The sequence below is a fragment of the Syngnathus floridae genome, chromosome 4 (genome assembly GCF_059516105.1).
Source record: "Syngnathus floridae isolate MCC-2025c chromosome 4, RoL_Sflo_1.0, whole genome shotgun sequence".
NCBI lineage: Eukaryota > Metazoa > Chordata > Actinopteri > Syngnathiformes > Syngnathidae > Syngnathus > Syngnathus floridae.
The window spans coordinates 10,140,793-10,164,244 of NC_142416.1; the positions used below are offsets into that span (position 1 = coordinate 10,140,793).

The 23,452-nt window shown below is 39.0% G+C and overlaps 1 protein-coding gene across 2 annotated transcripts in view; it reads left to right on the forward strand.

The window, feature by feature from the left end:
- Positions 1-22,618: 22,618 nt before the first annotated feature.
- LOC148398978 (sodium channel and clathrin linker 1-like) overlaps positions 22,619-23,452 on the forward strand; it is a 48,494-nt gene continuing 47,660 nt past the window's right edge. Inside the window, exon 1 of one of the 2 annotated variants that reach the window (XM_088373591.1) lies at positions 22,619-22,759. The gene's annotated coding sequence lies outside the window, so the exon portion shown is untranslated. The remainder of the gene's footprint in view (positions 22,760-23,452) is intronic. The other variant, XM_088373589.1, reaches the window with a different exon arrangement.

Genomic DNA, 23,452 nt, shown 5'->3' on the forward strand with positions numbered 1-23,452 from the left:
TTTTAGTAGCCCATACGACTGCTGACTATGGAAATACAAAACCTTGTCATGGTATCTGGTTTAATTGAGCTAAACAGTATTTTTATTATTTGCTGTTGAAACCACACATTTACGAGCCAAGTGAAACCATTTCAGCCAAGCTTTCAACATTTTCTAGCCTTGTGGCGACTCGGCTGAGTCTATAATTTGCACAAGATGGAGACAAGGATGAGGAAGCCAAATGGTAAGAGGTGAAAGAGATGGTTTGCTTTAAGCTAGGCCAGATCGCCCAGTGAAATCTGTGTTTTACCAGTCAGTGCGCGTTCTCTATTGACCTCTGTCCTCTATTGATTCACACGCTGTTGATGTAGTCTGTTCGTGCACTCTAAAAAGGCAAGACCGTGGAGAAACTAAGTTGCTGCTGTGCGTGTATGAGTAAATGTGTGTGTGATAATCTTCAATAAGTACCTCCATAACCATAACAACCAAGAGGGAATATTCCTTAACAGGAGTACATACCAGAAAAAGGGAAAATAGCTAGTATTAGAAATACAAGTGGGTATGGAGAGTGGGCTGACAAAAAATGATAGAAGTCATTCTCATGAACTATTCTCAAATACAGGAGAAACATAGCAATAATTCTGAAGATGTAAAAGGCCCATGAGACCACCAAACACTCATTGCTCCTTTCCCATCTTTTTTCATGAGAGTATACATTCACACATACATGCATAATATTCATACTACTTCTTCACCCTCCAACCATGCAGCCATTTTCTTGTTATTATTATTATTATTATTTTATCTCTGGCATTATTCCACAGCTTATGAATTTTAATAGGCCTCAATCAGAACGCCCCGGCAGTATTTTTCTATCGCACAAAGTAATAGGCTTGAACCACCTGAGAGTTCTTGGACAGTTCTGCATTCTGTACAAAGCTGAGGATGTCAGAACCAAATGGGGAGCGGTGGATGGACGAATGATAATGGTGGATGGGATGTGGATGAACATGAGGGCGATGGAGGGATAGTGTGGGAAAAGAATGTGCACACAGAGGGAAGGAGGATTGTCGTCGTGTCAGGGGGGAGACAAATGAACGCGAGTGTGAGAGAGCGAGCGAGAGAGAGAGCTAGAGCGAGGGAGAGAGAGAGAGAGGGAGAGAGCCATTGACTTTGGATGGATGTCAACATTCAATGGCATGCATTTAAGGTCCCCCGGCTTCCTCTGAATATGCAAATTGCTTGGTCTCTCTCACACACACACACGCACGCACACACACGCGCATACACACACACGCACGCACACAAAATTACAGTTTGACTGTTTTTCAGGTGTTAGCGTTTAATATCCACCCACGTCCTTTCACCACACTGCAATCTGCATTGACAAATGGGCATCCTTGAAAAGGCATAGAGGCATACACACTGATGTACAGTGATGCACAGTATTTGCTGACTGTCGCTGTTCTTTTTTGGCCCCAGTGTTTTCATGCATTTTTCATTTCAACAGCAGATTTAAAACAAAATAGCTTCGCATTCTTTCAGTGTCCCCTCTTGTCCTGGTAATGATGTGTCTTTTTTGTAAAAATCAAATGATCCCAGAAATTGATTATTTATGCTTTCAATAGTTTACAGTCTCTCTCATTCGTTTTCTCCTTTTGTGCTAATGGCTGAATAAGATTACTGGAGCGATTACTGGAGATTAAAAAAAAAGGATGTGATAAAGGTAACAGCTGTCTCCACTATCGCTATGAAAAGACTTGCCCTTGTTAGAGGACTCAAACCATGTACTGTACATAAACACAATGAAGCCACACAATGAGATGTTTCACACACTGCTCTCTCTCTCTGTGCCAAATTTTGGCGGTCTGAAAACAATGCATCATCAATTTCACCATAATAGCTCCACTTTTGAAGATCCTGGCCAGAACAACAGGAGAGTAACAAAAGGGCAAAATTACTGTCGCAAGCGAACTCCATTCGCAGGCCCTGTAGTTGTACCAACTAGTCTATTCTCATCTCACCGCTGCAACCATAGCACATAACAGAAAGAAGCAGGGTGGACTGACTCACTGTATGGATGCTTTAATTAGGCTCTGAGAAAATATGGACCGAAAGTATACCTCCATAAGTGTGTTTAAAAGGAAGAGAGGTGATGGTCATTATCAAAGGCCTACAGACAGACACTTACTCCCCCCCAAACCTCATCCCTATGGTCCCCTCAGAAATGTCACAATCTGCTGTCGTCAGTCCATTTGTGTGCGAGCATGTAACTGCGAGCATCAAAACAAACACAAAAAATGCACTTTGAGAACCACTCTCTACTTGCAAACAGTTACCCTAACAGTTTCTGTAAACGCAGATACAATGAAAGGCTATACTGAAAAAAGTGGAAAATCCATCAGTATCATCCAGTTGTCCGTCCGTTTATTTGGCCATTCGTTCATTTGTCCTTTTGTTATAAAAAAATACAGACAAAACATGATCAACCCAATTTTATAATAGTATCTATTCTACACCATACGGTGGCTGCCAAAGAGCTTTAGAAAGCCTTATATTCACTTATTTGTGAGCTTAAAACAAGGAAAGTTTTTAAGTTTATAATGGCTTACTTTAACTAGGATTCCGCTCTAAATTAGAGTACAATCAAATCCAACATTCGATCTGAAAGTAGTAAATTAGCGCATTACACACACATAATGGACCGTGTTTCCGTTTCCATCAGTGAAATAGCCGTCCATCAGAGGTTTCGTCGTTGACCCGGTTAGGGTAGGTACAATTACACAAATTAAGACAAAAAACGACCTCCATCCGTGCTTAGTCCGTCCTTTTTTTAAGTTTCTCATCCACTTTCTTTCGTCTGCAAAATGAGTGTCCATCTGTGCGGAACAGACAAACCATTCTGTTGGTGGATAGTGAAGTGCCCACCTCTGTGCGTCACATTCAATGCTACCCAACTTTGAAATAAAATCGGTACCATAGGCAAATGTTAAAAATTGTATAAGTACAATTTAAAAGATACATTTAGTATATCCCTTTAGGTCATTGTGCTGATGCAATTGTTTCTGCCATCTGCGCCGCTCGAAAAAAAATTGTCTGTCTGTTCCAAGGCTATAATAATTATCATAGCTCATTGATCTGCCTCTAAAGAATTGGTGCAAGTCTGTTCATAGCTCCCCAGCTGCCCTACATAATTCTCAGTCAACTATGTGAGACAGTTGTTGTGAGTTTGAATGAGAGTTTGAATTATTCCTACTGTAGAAAAAATCAGCACCTTCCAGCTTTTTTTTTTGTAAGTTGTGTATTCATGTAGATCACAAAATCTCCCAGTTGGTGGAGACTAGCTGACGCATTATAACAATGCCAACTAATTTTCTAAAGCAGTGTTCACCTAATGTAACGAAGTGCTACTTCAGGGTCCTGATTAAGTAGAATGTGCAGAGAACTTTAGCGGGTCAGGTGCTCAAAGTTAAAAAAGTGCATGTGGAACTTTTTTGGGGGGTAAACCATGTCAATATAACTTTTGCAAAATACTCATTTGTGCCCTGTCTATATGTATTTGTAGCTCCCTCTGGACAAGATAAACAAATCAAGAGCTCCTTTGATGGAAATGGTAAAGTCGAGGCGGACTATTGGACAGCGATACAGTAATAAGCTTTTTTTTTAGGCTGATAATAAGCTGCAAAGATGGTCTTTACAAAATGGCATTGCAGTCTATTGATGTGAACAGACTACTAAAAGACACTTATCTTTGGGGACACCAGGCACTGAGCTCTCTTTTCTTTTCCTTTTATATTCTGAAACACACAAATGAGAATATTCTGAAACACAAATGAGAAAATACTGATGCGAGAAAATGGTCCACTTCACTTTCTCCATATACAACATAGCATTGCTTTTGTGTCCTTAATTACTTTGTGATTTTTTTTTTAATCAGAGTAAAGTTATACCCTCAACATTTAAGCACATTTGATGTAGTTCAATAATGATAAAATTTGCACTAAAAAAAATAATAATAATAATAATAATGCATAATGGCATTGTATGTTATACATAATTATCACAGTATGAAAATGCTTAATTAGTCTTATACTTGAATTTCTGTGTTGAGTATCGCTGTTGATCAATCAGTGGTGATTCGAAAGAGGATTTGAGTGGGCACGAAAAAGCAAATTTTGAATCATTGTGTTTTTCTAATCTTTTCATTTTTGTTGTGTGTATTTTCACTTGAATGGGGAGCTCGGTATGTGTGTCACATCCACGTGGGGAGTGCACATGCCTCGTGTAGGACCAGGTGTTCTCCAGAGAGTGATATACCTAGAGACATATGTGCGTGTATTGGGATAGTTTTCCATCTAATGAGCATTAAATAAATGTAAATGAAGCTTATTCGGCAGTGTATCGACACTTCGTTTGTTAGTTTTGTGCAGTGCCCTAAGGTCGTTAGTAAACCTCATCCCAAGGGAGACCATCTCACCACCTAGCAAGCTAGGATGCAATTGATCATGGACATGGTGTTTTTTTTTTGTTTTTCATAAAAATATCATAAGTATTATGCAAATACACCTGTAGATGATGTTAATCATCGGGATATTTAGGTGCAGTAAATGCTGAAACACACAATCAGATTATTCGGCATGACCTGCTATTTCTGTTTTTTGAGACCATTGTATATTTTTGCATCCTCCATTTTCTTCCGAATCGTTTGTGTTGTCTCTGACTTTTGACATTGTACTTCACTTGAGGACATACTTCTTTAGTTTGCAGTTTTAGAATCTTCATTTTATTTTTGTCATCTTGATCATAATGTCAATAAAATAGACCGTATTGTCAATGTTTTTTTAACTACCCGATAATAGTTTGTGTGCTTTGTGTACCTGCACCTTTAGTTTGCGTTTTGCTATACTTTGATATTGCGTACACCGCATGTGCTTTAAGATGTTTGCGCTATTAAATTATTGCTTTTTTTGCGTTCTGGTGTTCAGTCTGCTTTGGGTCCCTTCGGTTTTGTTATTCACTTAATAGTGGATGTGCCAAAATGAAATTGCAAGAGGTTTCAATTGCATGTGATTACAAGTTTTTTTCGTACTTAAAAAAATAATGTTCAAGAATGTTGTGTTCAATGTGAAGGGATGAATATGGATGGGGTGGCTACAGAGCATTCTTTGGCTTTAACAGTCTAACAGATTGAGGGGAAGATGTTCCTCACTCTAGCGGTTCTCTTCTTGATGCTCCGTTGCTTTGTGTGTGGGGGAAGGAGCTGGGAGTTTTGTGTGGGCTGGGTGGGTTGGTTCCTTGATGATACACAGAACCCTCTTTCTTCAATTGCTGGTGAAAATATAATTTTGAGGAGGCTGGTCATTACAATCTTCTGAGCAGCATAAGCGTTTCAGCTCCAGGTGAGTTCCTCAGATTGGTCCACCCCCACTGCTGCTCTTAAGTTGTGAAAGGCAGTGACAGATCATCTGTTCTCCCGGAAGCCCCCCCCCCACCATCTTCTATGTTTTCCTCTTCGTCTTCTTCACATTGATTAAAAGGTTATCTTTGCAACAGTCCACAAAATGTTCAATCCCCTTGCCATGAACAAAGCTTTCCTCGGACCAGCGGCGTTTTTAATGCTCTATTCATAGGAGCTGCTTTTCAACATAGATGAAATAGTTACTCTCTAAACTAGTATGCTTAAAAGCTATACATTGTACACATTATTAGCATTGAGATGGCACTAAAATCGTTACCAAAGCTTGAGAAGCTGCTACCCCAAGGGGGACCGCCATAATTAGTTTATAAGTTAGAACTATGGCTGGACACTTATTCAATATTAATATGTATCCTGATGAGACATGTGATCGATAGAAAAAAAAATCAAGAAGCAAACCTCGACCACCACGCATGTTGTAGGCACGGACATACTATAGCGTAGCCGACTCCAAACATGAACAAGTGGTCGTTAAACTAACGAAGTAATGGTTGTACTCGATGGCTGTCGATATCGAATATTTTTAGAGTCTACAATTCTACCAATTATTCCCTAAATTAAGCGAACATTATTATTAGTGTTAGTGTTTTTAAAAAAATCCCCAATTGCTGTTTATCAAACAATTGTTTTTTATTTGGTGTTAAAGTATTTAGTATCAATTAACCAATATCTCACAAGAAAGACTGATGGCTGTTATTTTCCAATGTGAAAGCACAGGTTTGCAAATGTCGTATTTTGATTAAACACAAAATATAAATCAGTCTGCTTTCATTAAATCAGAAAAGTATTACTTTTGAAAGCCTGAAATCAGAAAAGTTCAACAATCTCTACCTAAAAAATGTCTGTAAATGCTTACTTGATTATTAAAATATGAGGCTATCAATTGGATTATCGGTTTGTTATCAATTAATTGATTAATTTTGACACCTTTAGTTCATATTAACCCGGTAGGGGGTGTAGCAGTGAAGTAGTCTGTGTTGGCTGTAGATCAGGAGGAGAGAGGCGTAGCGGGTATGGTCGCACTCCTTGGACTCAAGCTTGGGCCTCATCAACCCCAGCTAGGTCACCTTCTTAAAGTTTTAAGACCCATGACCCCAGGTTACTTCACTGATGATGTGTCCAGGAGCATCATTCGGTGTACGATATGATACATTACACTATATAGCGCTTTCACAACAGCTTTCACCATAACAAAGAACCAAATAACATGGAGTTGAAACCAACTCCTTAAAATGTAACCCTGAAATTTTAACACTTCAACTTTTGCTGTGTATTTCAAAGAAAGTCCATTATTCTTTGAATGCATGAGAGAGTGAACCTTTGCCAATGACATCACAATAGTTGAAGGTTTGGTTGTGTGAAACAAGTTATGTTGTAGACAAGGCTGTCCATAAATAATATTCACTTAACTCACGATGTATAATGTTTGGAGGCTCATATGTTCTTATGCCTTGAAACTAATTAAAGGTGTTTCAAAGAACACCAGATGAAGGATCTCTCTCATTGCATTTCCTTGAGCTCACCAACATCATCTGTCAGAAATTTTGACTACCGTATTTTCCGCACTATAAGGCGCACCGAATTATAAGGCGCACCATAAATGAATGGCCCATTTTAAAACTTTGTCCATATATAAGATATATACATTTGGCCCGCGGGCCGGACTTGGGACACGCCTGCTGTCGTGGCTCAATATTGGTCCATATATAAGGCACACCTGATTATAAGGCGCACTGTCAGCTTTTGAGAAAATTGGAGGTTTTTAGGTGCGCCTTATAGTGCGGAAAATACAGTAGTTGCCATCTGTTTCTGGAAGTAACCATAGAGTGTGTCCCCTCCCTAACCCAGCTCACAAAACAATACTAAACAAAACACACAACACAAAATAATACATCATAAAATAAAATAAAACATGCAGCACAACCACATGAGCATGATTGATTTATGTCAAACGTATGAGCTACACACAGCAATATGAAAAATTATCATTTTTGTGTGCTTACAAACGTATTGTACTGTATACACAGCAAAGTGTGCAGCTCCTCACTACTTCTCAGGTCCTTAATTTCCACAGCTGTAAAACTCATTCCTGGTGGAAAAACGGCAAAGAGTGTCAATTGGGGCAAAGATCCCGAAAAATGTACCCAGCAAATTAAATGGCAGATACTCGATGGATTACAAGACTGCCTGGGGACTCAACTTTTGGCCAGCAATTCCTAACCAGAGTCAGATGATTAACTGTTGAACCTGTGTTTCCACAGTGGCCGTAAATAACAGTAGGGCTGACATGTATAAAATTGATTAATTCCACTAGTGCCCCAAGGTGAACACACTAAGAAAGTACGGTATATTCGCTTAGCCTTCCTCTTTTAGTCTTTAGCCTCCTCTATACAGAACACATTCAACTGACTCAAAAGGAGGATTTACAATTGTGAGGAAGAATCGGCCATTGTAAGTGAAATAAAAAGCAAAATATCCTGACATCCTACATTCCACCGTTAGACGAGAGCAAAATAATTAGAAGAAAGAAGACATATCAAGCAGTGAGAAACGTCAAGAAATTTCAGTGTTTATGCTGTGACCAATGCTGACGGCAAACCAAGTAAGTGGAAGACACTGAAATGACGTGACGATTGCTGTCAGTGCCAAACACTGAAGAGATAGAGAAGAATCAGAAAGGGCATCCTTCTATGTGATACTTAAAGTTATGAAGAGAGATGACATTCACAGTTTGTACTTGAATAGAAGTACAATTACATTTAAAAAGTGACTTAAAAATACTCATTCAAACAATCATTCAAGGAAAATTTAAAAATTGCGGTCTCTAAATAGTTTTGTGGTGAATTTTTTTAAACGCAATTTTATATTCACTCATTAGAATTTTTTTCCCTTCTTTGAAAGCCTGTCCCAGCACCCCAAAGGAGCCCTGCTTTTCTGAGGCTGCCCCGAGGCCCCCAAAATTTTGTTTGTGTGAAGCCTTAACATTATTGGATGAATTCACCTTTCGCGACCTCGCTATTTTTGAGCGGTATCTGATTATTTACTTTTCAACTTTAGGGGTAGCAGACGTGTGACGTCATGCCCGCTCTGATCACAATGCTCTGATCCACTGGTAAAAGGAGGCCACTTTCATCTTTATTTGCTCCAAAAAACGAGGCAAAAGTAGGAATAATTGTTACGTTATGTTTGTATAATTGCCAATGTTGTATGTGATGTGTTTTGTTTGAATTGTTATTTCATGTTATATGTTGAGTAAAGCACTTTGTTACAGCGACAGCTGTTGTGGAAGCGCTTCATAATTAAAGATGTACGGAAGCGTGGAGCTGCCAATGTGGAGTAAACAATTTTTTTGACTGGCAAAAATTTTTGAACACACTGGTGAATATATTCAAATGTACATACATATTTTTGAAAGTATGTTACAAACATAACTTTTTGCCCATAATGGCGCAGGTCATTGACTCATCCATGTGTGAGTAAGAAAGCTATTTGTTTTAACTATGTAGGTTACATTGTATGAATGTGTTAAAAATTAACTATAAGTAAATTTATTTATTTGCATTTTTTTTTTCTGGCTGCAGTGCATGATTTTTGTTCAACATTGAGTCCCCATAATGCAACGGGCTATTTATGCGTGCATATCTACCTATTTTATTTTGAACACATCGGTATAATGTGGCCCACATACAAAATAGATTTTTTACTTGCGCGTGCACAAGTTGTGACATTGAGGGTAAAATGTTATGTTTGTAGCAGCATTTATTTGGGAGTATGTTAAAACGTACTTTTATAACACCTCATGATTGAACTGTTTTGCAAGAAATCTGTTGATTATCTAGAAAATGAGTGTATGCTGTGACTTGTATTTAAAGTTCTGCATAAGGAGTGCTGGGCACTCAAAGTGTGGGTTATAAAATTGCAAACTCAGTAGTAAGCAGTGTTTGCTTATAGTTTTACAAATTTTGTGAGTTGTTTTGAAATTGATAATAACAGTGTTATCAATTGTGCTACAATAATCACTATTAGAGTTTAACCATTCAGAAAAAAAATAATAATAATGGCCAGGCTACAGACCAAAAAGTTTAAATGCCACTGCAAATACAGTAAATATGCCCCCCCGTGACTGTGATGGCATCATGTGGTGTGCTAAGAGCTTTGGAAGATCATTTGACAGTTTGACCTATAAAACAAACAAAGTAGGATATTTAAATTATGTTCACATCTTTATTGCAGTTTAAAAATTACATCGATTGCAATTTGAGATTTACACCTAAAAAAATCCTGCAACATATGTCAGCAGTTTTTTGTATGTTGCTTTTTCTAGTATATGTCAGTGGTTGCCTTTTGTAGATGCATGCATGGGAGCGTGGTTGTGTAGTTTTGCGTCTGCAAAAGGGCGTGACTTGGCGAAACCCAAGTGGCAGAGATAATGAGTGCATGCAAAAGCAGCATTTCTGCGTGAGTGTGTGTAGGAACTCTTTCATCTTCACCCCAAAATCCCTTGCTTGGTCTTCCTTGCCAATCCATTTCCTGGTGTTGGCTGCAGTTTCACCCAATGGGACGACACACATCCACACATGCACAGACTTTGCTCGTTTCATCCCACTGTGGAAGCTCCACAATCTTGCTTTTGCACACAGACAGACACACACTTGGCCCACTGGGACGACAGTGAGGAAATGGCAAGCAGCTGCTGGGGGGTCCCTCTGCTCCTCAACAGAAAATGTAGCACCCCTGAGGCATCCCCTTGCCCTATCTTAACACTCTATACTTGCATGTTTACTTGTGCAGGTTGGTGTTTGTGTATTTCTGTGTGACTAAATCTCAGCTTGAATAGAAATATGTAAAGTTGTCCTACTTGATCATCGCTACAGTACCTCAGGCTCACGTACACCTCAGGCTAGATGAGTGTTTCTTTTCAAGACTCAAGATAGTGACCACATTTGGAGTGCTGTACATGCTTTTAACTGATAGGTTAGGAAAGTCTGGCTCTAGTACCAAATGTGGCCATCGTGGTAGATAAGTTATGTGGCATCCCCCTACACTGGTGATTGAAACCATTACAGAAGAAATGAAAAAGCATTGTTTTTACAATTGGCTTTATCATTTACCATTGGCTTCAACTGACAAAATGTGTCACCAAAATTAAAACATCAAAAACATTTTTCTAATTTGAAATGTAAAAATGGAAAACCTAATAAACACATACTTTTAATATTATGCTTTTTTTTCTGACGTGCAAGTTAGATTAGACAGTGAAATAATCACTTTCATGACTTAAAAATGCAGAAGAAAAAAAAAGGAAACTTTTAGACAACAAACAAGGGTTAAAAATCCTACCTATGAAAGGATAAAGAGTTAATAATATTTTGATAAAGACAAATGTAAAAACTATTAAGTAGGTTTAATCTCTACATTTAATCAATTTAAATTAAAAATTATAAAATGGGATTTAGAATTGTGCTTTTTTAAAATATGTTAAAAATGCCTGTTTTTTTATTGGAATTTATTGATACGCTTTTGACATGCATCACTGTGTGATACTAACCACAGGCGCCTGAGCATGTTCATTAGCAGACTTAGCAGGCAGAAGAAAGGATGAGATGAGTTATTATTTCAGTGTCTCGTAGCCGCACGCCGTGCCACACATACACACACAAACACACACACACTAACAGAATTCTGCCAATTGATTAAGTGCGTGCTTAAAACCTGAAAATATATCGGTTAGAAGCCAATTAATTTTTTGTGCCAACAGTGAAAACAACCAAGAGTAAAATTAAACATTGACATAGGGGAACATCTCTCAAAACAGCAATGAGTGTCACAATATTTGGGCCCGAAGTTCAGAACGATGCAAAAACATAATCATGTAAAATATGAGCGGAGGCCACAATGGTCACATTATATTTAAAGTTGAGTCTCCATGCAAGGATTCAAAGAATTTTCATTTCCGCAGAATGCGAGGAAACAAATAATATAAGGACATTTTTCAACACACATTTTCAACTAAGATGGTGTAAGATACAATGACTTGCGAAAAAACACAAGATAAATATAAATATGATGGAGCTACAAGGGAAATGCTTAATCAAGGTTTTAATGTATGCAAAGATGCAAGGCACCAAAGGTGTGACTGTAACAGAATAAAAATGCAAAATTCTTCAATTTCGTATGAAATTTTAAAGGCAATTTTATACAAAAAAAATGTTCATGAACAGACTCTTTAACATGCAGTGATGAATGGGCATGAAACTACGATCATAGTTTTGAGGAGTTGACTTTTAGCAGTTGAATAAATATTATCTTTTAATAATAGTGTTGGGTTTTTTTTTTTTTTTTTTTTTTTGCTGTAATCGTCCAGCCCTATTGTGTATGTGCGTCATTGTAAGGCCACCTCACTGAAAACGTTTTTGCTCTGCCCCTGCTGCCACTTGATATTTAATTAACACCAATTGGCTTGTTTTACTGTAAAACTACTGACGGCAGAAACATCTGCTTGTTTTTTGAGAATCTACAGATGCTCATGTCATGTATCACATTGCAGCACTTCAAATTATAAGATGTAATTCCCCTAAGAATGTTTGAGCATAGCCAGTCTTGAGCCATCACAGGGTGCCTGTGTATTCATGTGTAAGTCTCCTTGAGGATCTCATAGCTGTGTTAATCATCCTCCTTGCCACTCACTCTCAAGGTTTTAGTGCCCCACTGTTGGAAGCTAAAAATCTGTAATTGAAGTAGAATGGAAAAAGGTATTCAATACACAGCTCAGTGGTGCATAAGTCTAAAGCAGGGCATTCAAAGTTGAGATGTCATTACTTAGCTAATCCTTGTGAAAATGTGTTTTATAGGTTAAAATCAATATTCAACCAACAAGAGTATTAGCAGTCAGCAAACAGATTTGTGATGGGATTGCATGCCAGATCTAAGACGGATGAACGAAGCAAAGAAGGTGTGATGGCAATTTGTTAATTACCATAAAGAAAGGCATGAATTAGCATTGTAGTAGTTCTTATATCTTTGTGTTGGCTGAATTATATATAACACAATTATAACCCAGTTCTTGAACTTTTGTAAACTTGCTGGGCCATATTTTGGTAGACTGTGCTCAACTGGGCGTGCTGGTGCAAGAAGCTAGGCCTTGACCCACCTGACAGAAAGTGGTCTGCACTTGGCAAAAAATTGGGCACATCGAGATCTTCGTGAAGGGAGGAATGGTTTAGTTTGACTTTTTTTGTGAATTGAGTAGACACGCTGGAGGAATCAGACATACTAATCAAACTGGAGAAATCGCTGGACGCTGCAATTAATTCTCTTCCGGCAGAGTTACTCAGTTTGTTTTTAGAAGAGTAGCGAGAGGCGCTTTGTCCATTTTTAGCTGGAAAAGAGGTTTGGTAGGTTGCACAAGCTGTCACATCACGCAATCAGCTTGAAGTAATATACTCGATTGTCTGCCTCATGTATGAAAGTAGTCTTCTTGGTCATTTGCCTCTCTCTCTTGCTTAGAGAGCTTATAGAAAATGGTCTTTGAAGTACATGAATAAGAATATATGTGTGGAGCAACACACAAGAGAAACGTAACACAAAAGTGTGCATGTTGGGCATAATTAACTGGAAAGTGCAGATGAGGGCAGAGTACCTCTGAAGTACTGTCAGACCATACTGACCTTGATAACAAAGGCTTCTTGCCTAGAGTTATTAACAATAATTGGATCTAATTATATAAGGTGTAAACGGGGCAAAGAAATTGTAAGAGATGTTCAATTAGCCATTTCAAAGCTTGAAAGGACAGGTCAAGAGGGACCACAATGCTGAAGTTTTATTTCCGTGGCAGTTTTTGTAAATATTTGTTGTTTTTACAGTGGTGCCTTGAGATACCCACTGTGATCACGCTCGTAAGTCAAACCATCAAATTAAAACTCTTTCCCCATTGAAATAAATGGAAAAGACAGTCCATTTCAGGCCTTCCCACCCAAAAAACAGTCTTCTTAGGTTTATTACCTTCTGTGTGGTGGACCACATATCCAAATGTCTAACACAGTAGAACCGTTTCACGCAGCCTTGTCTTAACAAAGCCTGAATTATTTAGTTTGAATTAGTTACACATTTGCACATTTTATTACTTTGGCCTTTCATTGTCTTCCCCACAGAGGTTATGTTATCATGCATCCCTTGGTTGGTTGGTTTTCCCATCTGTCGCTCAGTAGAATTACACAAGTGATTTTATTTTTCCCAAACTCAAAAGAGGACTGACGCATTACTCTGTCGATATTGTTGTGACTGGAGGCCTGAGTTGGAGAAGACTAGGACTGCTTTAATTCAGCAACATGAGGGTTTTGGTCAGAAGTGGCCTGTGCCTTGAAACTCTGCCATGGATGTCATTTTTCCCCAGTCTCTTTTTCATTGTCGACGAATGACCTGAACTGAGGCGAAGGAGGCCAGCACTTCTTCGAACATTGTCCTAGGTTCCTCTCGATAAGTCGCAGTGCTCTTGAGGTCATTTCTGTAGGCTGGTCACTCCGTTTTCTTCTTTTCTTTTTTTACAAGCTGTCTCTGTCAGTAATGGCTCTCACCATAATTCCCTGGAGTACTGAAGCTTTAGGAATGACTGATAGGTGTCATTGACTTTGTTTCTTATATGTTCTTGAATGTCTTTTGATCATGGCATTTTGTTGCAGCTTTTTTTTTATCTTATGGCCACCTTCATTTTGTAAGAATGTTTCTATTTAGATGGTTTCATGATTAAACAGGTCTGGTGGTAATTGGGCTTGGATGTAGTCGCTGAAGATTTTTGATTAGCCACAGTGAATTCATGCAGTAACAAGGTAGGAAGCAGTTTTTACATATGGTCACGGAGCATTGAAACGTTTTCCCTTGAATCATTTCACCGTTTATTAAACGGCGTTTAAAAATTGCATTTTATGTTTTCCTATGTCATCATTGCCTGATTTTACATGTGATCACATAAATATGTATATATACTATAGAGAGAGAGAGAGAGAGTGAGAGAGAGTGAGAGAGAAAGCAAGAGAGTGAGAGAGAAAGCAAGAGAGAGAGAGAGAGAGAGAAAGCAAAAGAGAAAGCAAGAGAGAGAGCAAGAGAGATTTTCTTTTTTTTAACTGATGGTAGTGTTTCAAAAGACCTGACCAACCTGCAGGTGATGTTTAATGAATTAAAAAGGAAATGCAGAATCAAAGTTATAATAAATGGAAGATCAGAAAGAAAGGGCACAAACTGATGGATCAGGCACAGTGAAGGTGTACAGGATTACTTCCAGAATATCAAAGAGCAGGCCCACATTTGAAAGGATTAGTTCCGCCTTCATTAAGTGTGGTCTCTTAATGATGAAGCTCTCACTCCTGCACTGATGGGGAAAAGCGTCAGACCAACATCCAGTTAATTGGAGTCGATTTCTGCATGAGTTATTGTGAGTAGCCTGTGAGTATACGTCTGCTTTTTTTTCTGGACGTTCATGTCAGCACACGTGAATGTCCATCAAAGTATATGTATATGAGGCTGTTTTTCGAGCTTCAAAATGCGTGTCTTCTTTTTTGGCCCATTTGTATGCCAGTCATATGACTCTGCCTTTTTACTCTATCTGAAAACACCTTTTCTGCCAGTCTCAATCAATCAGTCGGCCTAAGGGAAGAGACATGCACCAAGCTAACAAGCTAAATTCAGTCAGGGAACCAATTGAAGGGCGCACATATTGACAGACAGCAAACACAATTGAATGAAATTAGTCCACAGTGTATTTATTAAGTCCAATTAGTTCCAGGATTATTGCCAGGGGAGGAAAATTGCCAGCAAACCGCTCATGTCGCAAAAACTCGCACCATTGTAAGGTGATCAACACGGCTGATGTTTAAACATTAACAGTGCAATGACACATGACTGAGTAAACTGCAAAAGTGCATGAATTTTAGTAGGGGATACATACTTTTTCATTGCACTATAGAAGTCAGAATGCATTGGGCAGCATTTTTTATGAAATCGGTAACGCAAGAGCAATTCTTAAAGCACTAAAATTGTTTGCTGCACAGAATTGAGACTGCACAGATTTGACCAGACTCGTTTATCCAACGTCCTCTGCGATTGGCTGGCGACCAGTCCAACGTGTACCCCGCCGCTCGCCTGAAGTTAGCTGACATAAACTCTTGTTACTGTAAATAGAATATATGGAAGTGAACAGAGCGCGGACTATGCACATGCATTTGGCCCCTTGTATCTAAATCAGTATTTCCCACAAGATTTGACCTCAACCTCTTTCTCTCCTTTTTTTTTTTTTTTTTTTTTTTTTTACTGTTTTCCTGCTTAAAATGCAATGCGACTCACAGAATTTGAATGGAAACTATAGAAACCATCATTTGAAGCCTTCTGACATCTGGGCATATGGACACTCTTTATGCTTTATTTTTCCTTTTTCCTTATTTTTCCTGTTGCTAATTTGACAAGGAAACAACTGAAGCTTGACTTCACGCAATGGAAAAAAACAGCTGCTTCTACTACATTATGCCTGTATCTAGGTGAGCGGAGAAGGTTTGCAAGTGTTAACACAAATAAGATTTCTTCAAGTTAAAAACTTGTTAAAAAAAAAGTGCAAAAAGCACTCCTGGCGCTTGATATGGGTTTGTAATATCCAATTTGTCCATCTTGCACATGTACAGTATGATACGTCTTTGTCATAAAAGTGCAATGTGAATTTACTTGGATGGAATGTTGTCTGATGAACGCTAGTTTTATCGCTATCGACATTTAATCCTTTGGTATAGTACTGCTAACATGACAGCATTAGCAAATGCCAGTCTCGTGATATCCAGAGCTTTGCTAATCTATTATTGCCTGTAGGATATAATGTATATACGTATTTTGGTTTGTCAGAGTCTTCCGTCTTGGGCGCTGTCACATGACCTTGGGTCCCCAATCCAATGGTAGAATTACTGACTCCAATTAGTCTGTAGACCTTTATTCTACAATATAACTATCCTGACCAGGCCATCAAGCCATTTGGTTTAGATTTTCTGTTTTCTGTGTTCTTGCGCCCACTTCGGATCACAAACTGATCTCACCAAAATACTCATCTACAACTGACCAGATGATGATCAGGAGGAATTGTGATTAGGCAGTTTTGACCAAAATGCAGAAACATGTGCACTGACAATTGTTCTGAGCTCATGAATTGTTGTATGACGAGCAGCGGTGGTCACCCAACTGCCTTTGTGATTTATTCAACAGCCTGCTGTCGCCCAGCTGCCAATGCACGCACACAAACATAGAATATAGCCATTCAGCTGCACACCCATTGTTAAATGGCTTATACTCTGCCAACTACGGCTTCCGCCACCAGGCTGCATCACTGCCCAGTTGGGTTTGTTTCAAAAGTACATTGGCCATAACGCGTGCGCGGGCACGTGTGTATCCAGATACATTAAACAGAGGATGAAATTTGAGGGATGAATCGGCTGGCCATGATATTTTTTGTCTAGGCACTCACTTTTGGTTTTCTTTGGGGAGCAGGTTTGCCTATCAATGAGCTTATTTTAGGAGCAACTTTCTGTGGAGTTTTTTTTTTTTTTTTTTTTAAACAACCCTTAAATCAACAGTTTGTATTTCTTAAATATGCATTGTGTATTCAAGAATGATGAATAGTTTGGGTCCTTATTAAAGAAATGCGGATGAAACCCAACAGGGCTCTGGGATCTGCAAACTTGGGTCAATTAGAGGAGCCCAGAGTTCAAGGTAAACATGGTGGAGCTACATTTAGGCATTATGCTGCACAAAAATCAAATAAGCTACCAACAGAAGTGAAAATCACTCTGCTTTTAAATCCAGGTTAAAAACATTGCCCCTTCCCCCTCATGTCTTTATGCAAAGTAAACATCCTTAATTTTATTTTCATTTAGTTATTTTGGAAAGCCACTCTTTACTTTTTAAAGTATTTTTTCAAGTTGTCTGTTAATGTGATTACATGTTGCCAATTTTGTTCTTGTAATTTCTGTATGCTACTTTTGTTTTCATTGCTCTGCTTCTGAATGTTGTTAACTTTTGTGTTTGTAAATACTTGTAGGTGTTGTGTCTTTACTTTGTGTATGAAATATGCTATTTAAATGAAGCTGCCTTGTCTTGCCTTCAAGCAGAGCCAAGTTACTGAAGGTCTGGAAACCTTTACTCACAATTACCAAAAGGGAATAAAATGCCAAAAATATTATGAAATATTATGTTAAATATGAAGGTCTGTGACAACTGTAACCTAGAGGAACAGTTGTCTATATTTAGACTCCAGGTTAGTCATAATCATGTTGTGAGGATGTGAGACCGCCAAGCTTGCTCAATTATACATTCTCCTGCTGCCTTTCATTCGTTACACCGCATCTTTTCCTCTTTCTTCACCTCTGCCTCTTCACGCAGATTATGCTCAATCCGTCTTCCCAGCAGTGAGGTAGGAATCGCGCATAAAGCTTTGAAACATGAAAGGAACGGAAGAAAAACAACAAGGACAACAGATCACTGCATATGTGTATGTCTTGTCATGCAAGTGCTTATAAAGGAATCCACCCACTAATGTGTATTCTCATTTAAAATTAAACCTCAGTGCAAACTAAGATTGTGTCAGTGAATTTTTGTAGTTATCTGTATGGTTCCTGTCTATATGTACAAAACCACTGCTTTTATATATTTATGAGAAAAAAGCAATATCAGCTGCCAGTGGGCTAAAAGAAACTTTTGATTCTGCTCGACACACGTCACAATGAAATCAAGAGGTGCCAGAAAGTTCCTCTCCTACAAAACTTTATATCCTGTCGGTCCAGCATATTTCAGTTGTTCTCGCTCTGTAGTAAAAAGTCACAGCTCAGTTAGCTAATGTATTCTTTTCAGGGCCCTTGCCAGCCCGAGAACACCTAACAGTCGATAAATCTCAGTGTGACTATAATTCGAAGGTAGGCTGGAGGTCCTATACCCACAATACGAGTTGGACAGTTCTATTGTGCGAACAAGTAACTCAGTGTGAAAACAGATCAAATAAAGCATGCCATCAAATGACACTCAGTTGGTTGTCAGTTACATTCAGCTAGTGGAGGAGGAAGAAATCCAGATAAGCAAGTCTGTGCACACAGCCAGTACAGGTAACGTCAGTACAGTATTCAATGACACAATAGCTTTTTGAAAGTCATGCAGCATTACTGTGAGAAACAGTTGTGTTTACAGACTGACAATGACATACACAATATGATCATGATTGATCCTTGCTACACTGCCCTACATAACTCAGACCCAGGTTGCATCTGACCAAATGTTTTGTTTGATACTTCCTCTTCCCGGGAAGCAATATTTTTATTGAGAATTTATCCAGTCTGTTTCTGTTTGTGTCCTTCCTAAGGCAGGCTGGCGCAGCAGGAGGCTGTACTGGAAGACTCTTGACAACAACAAACTTCAGAATGACTCTTTGATTGTGCAGCGGACAAATGTTTAAACCTAGTCTGCTCACTCATACTCCTATGGAAAACAGTTTTTGTTTGGTTTGATTTGATCAAAATACAATGTCAGCTTTAGTGTCACTGGACTACCTTGCTGTTGATTTATGTTTAAAAAGTGTAGCATAGGTTTAGGAGCCAGTTAATCATGTCTAGTGTAGATTTATTTTTTTAGTAAATAACATTGACAGCATATGTGAAAAAAATAAAAAATTACATATTTTAATAAGTCCAAATTTGCAGTATATCATCAGCTCTTTGTCTCCTTTAGCCTCCCTCCAAATTTTACCACGGTCAAATAATTTATTTCTTCTCATATCCACACCAAAATTGTGTTCATCTATGTGATGCAAAATGAAACCGGCTCTAGTGTCATTTACTAATGATGCCCTTGCAAAAAAAATAAAAATAAAAATTAGCACAGCAAAAGGAGAAATATGGATGAATTTGTCTCCTGTTGTCATCTCAGAACAGGCTGCCCTCAGGTATAATTTATCAAACTGTTTAGACAGGGCCCGCTTTAGTTTTACATATGGCATTAATCGTATGTGGACTGTCATTTAGCTTTTAACAGATTTGCACATCCATAAAGAGCACGCACACACACACACACACACACACACACACACACACACACACACGCACACGCACACACACACACGTATACAGGCACATTCTCAATTGCTGTCTCACTCACACACAAGTGTATATGTTCTTTTAATGAAAGGTAGGGCTCAAAAAATAAATGTCGCTTACAACCAACCATCAGACCCATGAGGCTAAAAGATGAGATTGCTGTTAAAAAGAACAGCAACAACAACAATCCAACATTCTCTTCATTCTTCCTGCGTACACAAGCAATCAGCAATCACCATCAAGGCTGTCAGCTCTTGTTGCAAATGTGCATCTCAAATTGTCTCTCCTGCTGGCTTAAAAAAGTCCTCAACTCAGATATTAGGGAAGTGATTACTTCAATACTGTTCAAATGATATAGATCGCAACATAAAAATACTAATGCACATGTTAAATCCAAAATGAATTTTATTACATTTTTTCTTCAAGCTGGTTTCAACTGCTAAGCAAGCATGAGCATGAGGTTATTTCTGGGGAGGAGAGAAAAGTGAGCTTGCCATATCTGCAGAGGTAAAGATTCAAGTCTTCAAGGTGGGTGTTTCATGGCAACAGTTGAATAAAATGTCAACACAAACTCGTCAAGAAGACAAGCTGTCAACTTCAGGATGTGCTGATTGACAAGCCCACACACTTGTACGTATCAACAGGTAGGTGTTAAGCATCTGAAGGATCCATTTGCTCAAAGGATGTGCTGTTGTTTGCTTTGACCACCAAAATAGGTTGACGGATGTTCAAAACAGCCTAGAGAAAAATGTGGTTATTTGACATAAACATGTGATCAATTGATCATGAAATATAGTGGAACGTCGCACCTATTTTTATCCGTCTTCTTCATTCCAATACATAATCTTCTATTGTGTAAGCAAAATCACTTGAGCATGCGATATTTTATTACCTAGGTGTGTCTTTACATTGATTATAAAAGCATTAAAAAATGCTGATTGTCAATGTACAGTTTTTGATTTTGGTTTAGCTTGTGAAGGTTAAGTTTATACTAGTTACCCTTGGACACAGGAGAATGTAGCTCAAATCCAAGTCAGGGTGAATGGTAACATCAAGGTTGGGCTTTAGGCAAGACCCTTCATGCTGTAAGCCAGAACCTTGGATGAGTGTTATAAATAATGAGTCATACTTGAATATCACCCGGGTCAACATGACCCGCACTAGGTGTTGGGCAACCGGGACACACTGGTGAGAAATGGGCTACTAGAACTCGAGTCAGACATTCATACTGATAGAGTGTGACGATGTTTTGGAGCAAAAGATGAAACATTTTTAAGCTTGGATGCAGTATAAACAAATTATATGGTGTTTTCATAGTGAAAACTGAGCAAAATCAGACAAGGTGATGATGAAGGGGATGTTTGCCCTACCAAGTCAAACAGTCTCATCTGAGGAACTTTCAGTCTTGATGTGATTGTAGATAAAATGCTTTCTTCCCTCAACCTATTTTGCTGTTTTTATCAGCTAGGCCAAAGATGCTTAGATGGTTGTGATGACCAAATGTTCATTACCTGGTGTCTTTTTGTTTTTGTGTCACTCTCGTACTGGTCAAATGGTTTCCTCTTAAAGCAGCAGGCGAGAGACACTTGACTTAAAAGTGGACCCCTCCCTCGTCCAAACACCATGCATACTGTCAAGGACAGACAGCAAGAGCTAAGGCGCAAATAAATTATTTCCTGACGTATCATGAAGACTTCAAAACACCAAGCAGACCTTGTACATCAAACCTGGCGGATAAGAATAAATTGCACTGCTGTGATTTAGAGAGTGCAAACAAATGTGAACCAAGTCTAATGAGGAAAAATATTTTTTTCTCTTTACCACCGTTTCTTACAGTTGGGACACAAAGCTTTCTTCTCAGTTCATATTCATTCAAGGCTTCCGAATTCCATCACTTTCTCATTTACTGTAGAGTCAAAACATTGAGAAGGGTCCTTTGCTGAAGAAAATACCTATTGCTGAGTAAGGCATACAAGGGGAATATGTCAAATATTTGACTGACAGTGAATTGGGTTGTGATTTTTTTAAACATGTTTGCTTGTATTCACTTTCACCACAGGAGAAGAAAATCTGAGAAATACTGGCGTGAGTTGGTATGAGATAAACAAAAGGCATCACATGCATTGGAAACCTTATCACACATCATCATACTAGAAAATTAGTTTACTAATTGGAAGATCACTATTGCCTGTGGTGTCTTATTTTGATATTCAAACATATTCTAATGCTGTTGCCTTCAGTCAATTAAGCATTCTGTACCAGCTTACACTATTTAGTAATTTTGCAGTCGGATGTGGAAACTATTAATATATAAGGCCCTATTAGGCTAGGGTGAGAAGCTCGGTCATCCGGGAGAGACTCGGAGTAGAGTCGCTACTCCTCCACGTTGAGAGGAGCCAGATGAGGTGGCTCGGGCATCTTATCAGGATGCCTCCTGGACGCCTCCCTGGGGAGGTGTTCCGGGCATGTCCCACCGGTAGGAGACCCCGGGGACGACCCAGGACGCGCTGGAGAGACTATGTCTCTCAGCTGGCCTGGGAACGCCTTGGGATCCCCCGGGATGAGCTGGATGAAGTGGCTGGGGAGAGGGAAGTCTGGGAGTCCCTCCTAAAGCTGCTGCCCCCGCGACCCGACCCCGGATAAGCGGAAGAAGATGGATGGATGGATGGCCCTATTAGGTAGTGAAAGGGGTACATTTAGTATTTTTCACAGCACTGCTATTTACAAAGTAACTGTAATTCCCCAAATATATTGGCTGGTAACCAGTTCAGGGTATCCCCCACCTACTGCCCGAAGTCATCTGGGATAGGCTCCAGCAGGCACATGACCCTCGTGAGGAAAAGTGTTTTAGAAAACAGATGGATGGAACAAATAATAACTTGAACAATGATATTTTTTATTTTGCCTCTTAATGTTTCATTCACTGTACTTGTCACGTCAACTGACAGAGATCATTGAGTCAAAATATCAACTAGTCCACCTCCAAACCTGCAGGGGGCAGAGGAAAAACAGTCACGTCACAATTCACCAAACTTACTGTCAGATGCCAGGGACGGCCATATTGACTACAGATCAGCATGTGAGCTGGGGGAACAAACAAAGGAAAGCCTGGTAGTGAAAGAAAAGAAGCTTAAACAGAGAAAGCAAAGAAAGAAAAAACCTCAAAGGCAACAGCAGAAGTCACACTGATTTGCAGGTATGTAATTTGTTATGAGTTCATGCATTGTGTTGGTTTTGCTCTTTGAACAAGGTGACGTCCATGCACGGCTCATTTTGTGCACCAGTAAAAAACATCTATGTTTTGAATTTGAAAAAAACATTTTTATTTTTCACTAAAGGGGGTTCGGTAAATGCACATTTGAAACTGGTGTGGTTCGGTACCTCTAACAAGGTTAAGAACTACTGTGCTAGTATTTGAGAAAAAAAAAAAAAAAAAAAAAAACATGTTCACCAGGGTCAAATTGCACCACCCTAAGGAGTCCCACCCCACTATTTGAGAAGAGCTACCTTAGTGCAAAATGCTCAGCACTTCCATTAGGCCTAAGCCCTTTTTATTGGTTTTAGTCAATGTTCGCTGTGTGTTGCTGAGACAGTCTGTCATCAAAATGATAAAAAAGAAACAATGACAAAAACAATGTGCATCTCGGGAGAAATGTTTATTTTCAGGAGCTGTCTCTTGCTTCCACTTGCTCTCCTTCAAAGATCCTTGCTTCACCCAAACTGAGCGAGTGGGTCCCATGCCACCATGGCGAGTCTGAAAGTTAAAAGAGTGTTTATTGTTTCCAAAGAAATATAAAAATGTGCAGACAATTCCTGTCACTGCTTCCGTTTTGAAGTTCGGTGTTTATCTTTCCGCAGGGTTTTAGTTTACAGTGGAGAATACACTGTA